The sequence below is a fragment of the Prionailurus viverrinus genome, chromosome B1 (assembly GCF_022837055.1).
Source record: "Prionailurus viverrinus isolate Anna chromosome B1, UM_Priviv_1.0, whole genome shotgun sequence".
In the NCBI taxonomy this organism is placed as follows: domain Eukaryota; kingdom Metazoa; phylum Chordata; class Mammalia; order Carnivora; family Felidae; genus Prionailurus; species Prionailurus viverrinus.
This window is the reverse complement of record NC_062564.1, coordinates 81,705,648-81,710,219: the sequence shown is the minus strand read 5'-3', so window position 1 is coordinate 81,710,219 and position 4,572 is coordinate 81,705,648.

Genomic DNA, 4,572 nt, shown 5'->3' with positions numbered 1-4,572 from the left:
CAGAGAGAGAGAGAGAGGGAGAAAGAGTGTGAAGCAGGCTCCAGGCTCTGAGCTGTTAGCACAGAGCCCGACGCGGGGCTCGAACTCACAAACTGCGAGATCATGACCTGAGCTGAAGTCAGACACTCAACCAACTGAGCCACCCAGGTCCCCAGTGAGCACAGTTGTAAAGTCTATTTGTCTAGACCTGTGGATCCCCCATGATAGGCAGGAGAGCCCAAAGGGAACTGGGGGAAATCAGCTGCAAATAATGTGGCCCATTAATCCCCAAGAGTTGGAGTAAACCCTCAAAAGACCCAAGTGAGGTCACAGTGAGTCAAGGGTTATTCAGGTTGAATTATTACCAAAAGCTTTTGCTTCTCTTCTTTCTTGGTCATTTGATTTCATATTAGCATCTTAAAAATCTATCTTATTCCTGATGGGGAGGAGCAAGTTTTCCAACAGAGGAAGTGTGGCACAGTGATTTAGAGATTGGGTTCTGGAGTCAGACTGTGTGGGTTTAAACTTTCAACCTAGATCAGTCACTTGTTAGTTGTTTAAGTTTGGACAAATAGCCTACCTCTCTTTAAGCTTTGGTTTCTTTCCTGCTAAAAGGGAATTGACACATTAACGTTATAGGGTCGGTGAGGGTAAAGGAGATACCTCAGGAGAATCATTTTCCTACCATGATGGTACCTAGGAAATACCCAGAGGCTGCTTCCTATCATTATTATGTTAGTTACAAATACCTGAAACTGTACAAATCTTATATATAAATTGAATTTTCTCTCACGGTCTTACTACTACCATCATGTTCTTGTGATATTTTATGATTGTCTCTAAAGTACCTGCTGTAGTTAATTCTTTGAATATATTTTATACTGTTTGATGGTAGTTGTAAGTCTATACATCTGAATAAAATTGTTTCTAACCAAAAAATTTCTCCATTGCACAAAATATCTTCCCAGAAATTTAAACCTTAAACTATTCTGAATCCTTTAGAATATTTTACACAGTATGTCAGCTTTCTGGAATTAAATTGCCTAAGTATTATTTTAGCAAACATGTGTAGCTTTTTTTTAATGATTTTTTTTATTTTTTATGATTGGTGTCACTGGCATACCTACATCTCATATGAGGTTTAGGAGAAATGGAAAGATTATCCAGTCAGTTCACCTCATTTCAGAAAGGACAACCATTAAACCAGATGAAAACTGTTTTTAGAATCTTCCAGAGAAAGAAGTTCATAATTTCCCTTAGTAAACTATTACAGGGTCTGACAAACATGTCATTTGTGGTTCAGTGTGAGTAGCAGTGGGAGCAGATGCATGCTGCATTATGAAGAAGGTGGCCAAAGAGTGGCTTTTATTAGCCCTAAACGGAGCTATGCATTTCTTCTCAGTTTGAGTTCCTTTTAAATGTTATAAATATAGTCATAGAATGTGTTAGAACCCCTCCCCACCCTTGTCCTCTTTCACTCGTTATTGTACCACGGGCTATAATGTGGAGACCAATTTCTAAGATACTGTTTACATTTATTTGCTATTTGTTATACTGGAAGCTGTAGAACATAGTAAAATGTTTGTAGCCTTTAAAAAAAAAATTCCATGCTCTCTTTTGTTAAGCTCGAAAATGCCATCCTTCCAGGCCATCTGTGATTCTACCATTGCTAAACCCTTGACCTGGTCAAAAACGATGGATTTTGACTTAGATGCACGTTGTCAGATTTCAGCGGTCACTAACTAGCCGTATGATTTGAGGCAGGTTTTTTTTCCTCTTTTGTATGCACCAGTTTCCTTATATTTAAAATTAGGGTAAGAATAGCTATTTTGTAGGGTTGGTGGGATAATTAAATGAGAGTGTGGAATATGTCAACACAGTAAGTGGTAGGTGTTTGGGGGAATATTATACACTGACAGCTCGTTGTTCTGTAAAACAGACTGGCATCATTTAATTTGAGTTTGGCCAAACTACTTAATCCCCCTGTGTCCCAGTTTCCTCATTATTAAATGGGGTTGACTATATATTAACTATTTTAGTTAATATATAGTTCCTGGACACAGTAAGTGCTAAATAAATATTTAAAGAGCAAAATATTTAACATCTTAGGGTTGTTTTAAGGATTAAATGAGTTACTCTCCCCCTATCTTAAAAGAATAATTCTTTTCTGAAAAAACCTCATAGGTTGACTTTGCCTCTGTCAAAAGTATAATTACCATTAATTTCTGTAGGTCGGTAAAAAGGTGCTCTGTTCTAAACTGAGCTTCAAAATTGACAGACGTTTTGCTAAAACAGTACCAAACTTCATTAAGGGGACTACAATTACTTGTGCAGTTATAGCTGCAGTTAACATTACTCATCATACGGGGTGCCTGGGTAGCTTAGTCGGTTACGCATCTGACTTTGGCTCAGGTCATGATCTTGCGGTTTGTGAGTTTGAGCCCTGCGTCAGGCTCTGTGCTGACAGCTCAGAGTCTGGAGCCTGCTTCAGATTCTGTGTCTCTCTTTCTCTCTCTGTGCCTCCCTGATTCATGCTCTCTCTCTCTCTGTCTCTCAAAAATAAATAAACGTTAAAAAAAAAAAAACACTGAAAATATTACCCATCACAATACAACCTAGCAAGGAATTCTTTATTTTTATTTATTTATTTTTAAAATTTTTTATTACATTTATTTATTTTTGATAGAGACAGAGCACAAGTGGGGGAGGGGCAGAGAGAGAAGGAGACACAGAATCCGAAGTAGGCTCCGGGCTCTGAGCTGTCAGCCCAGAGTCTGACGCGGGGCTCGAACTCACGAACCGTGAGATCATGACCTGAGCTGAAGTTGGACGCTCAACCAACTGAGCCACCCAGGCGCCCCTATTTTTATTTTTTTAATGTTTTATTTATTTTTGAGAGAGAGACAGAGTGTGAGTGGGGGAGGGGCAGAGAGAGGGGGACACACAGAACCCAAAGCAGGCTCCAGGCTCCAAGCTGTCAGCACAGAGCCTGATGTGGGGCTCGAACTCACAAACCGTAAGATCATGACCTTAGCTGAAGTCGAAGTCGGACGATTAAGCAACCAAGCCACCCAGGTGCCTGAAGGAATTCTTTCTTTATTATCACTCTCTCATATGGTTATTTACTTCTTTCCAAGAGTGCATGTAGCTTTTGTAGCTCTGGTACATGCTGAAGACAAGAGTTAATAAACATGCATATGATACTGTTTATGCAGTTCAACCTTTAATACAGAAGAAAAAAAAAAAAGGAAAAATCAGTGAAAACAATTGTAGCATTACACCCACCCAGTAGATTGCCATCATAGAAGTCATGACACCCTTGCTAAAAACTAGTAAAGTACAAGGATTTTGAAAAGAGAAGCAGTAGCTTTTATGATCTATATGTTTGTATAGATGGTGGCACTCAGCTGCTCCTAAAGCCTGAGAAAGCCATATGGGGCTTCATAAACACAAATGCTTCCTAAGCCACTTCTCAAACACCTCAGAAGGTCGAGTTCTCATCATGTAAGGGGTGTATCTAATGAACAACTGTAACTCATGTAGGGTGTCGGAGTGATGGCTGGGACCAGTACTTGCTAAATGTTAGCATGGTTATTCAGGTGAGATGAAGAAAATGATAAACAAGTCAAAATTTGCCTTGAAAAAGAACAATCAAAAAGCGACAGCAGCCTGTTTATTTTTCTTCCACTATCATATTTGGGTTAGTTGGTTACTAATTATGAACTTTCTTAACCCCCTTGACATAAATGCTTGATGACAATTCCTGCTCCATGAGGTTCATATAAGTTCAACATTTTGGTCATTAGTGCTATGTTTGATTATAAAATATTAGAGTGGCACAAAAGCAGTTATAAAATACTGAATTTTTTTTTCAGAAAAAACTGTATTATGAAATGTAGATGGTGCTAATGTGAGTCGAAGTACATTAATATTTACCTGTAAATTTGATGCATAAAGGTAACCTTGGAGAAATTTACTTTGCTTAGCCACCTCAGCTTCCTGATGGGAGGAAGGTGAGTGCACATGAAAGTCAGTGAACTTTTCTACTCACAGCAAGACCAAATGCTTAATCTCAATTAATGTTTCCTTTCAACTAACACGGAGGAAATCATGTGAGCTCATCCTCAATGCTCTGTAACATCTGCCTGGCCAGTGTTAAGGTGTGGTTAGAATTCCATATAGAGATATCTTAGGATGACAGTAAAGCCATTTATCAGGCTCATACCTAAATACCAAATCTTGTCATGTATAGAAGCCAACTATTTCAAAGATCAACACTCTTCTTATGAATAAAATCATATGAGGTTTTACGCTCAAATTTTGCTGACTTGGGATTCCGTCCTATCATGAGACAGGATCTCAGTCCCCGAAAGTCCTCTTGTCACGTATTTTTGGAAGTCCCTGGGGTTCCTCACTGATGTACAAACGAGCTCACACTCTCACGTGCAGCTTGCTCCTCCCAGGCTTTTCTTGGGCCTCTGCTATTTTAGCTGCTGCCGTTCCTGTAGGAGAATCCTGCCTTGCTTAGGTGTTCCAAACTGTGAAACTCTTTTTTTTTTAATTTTTTTTTTTCAACGTTTATTTACTTTTGGG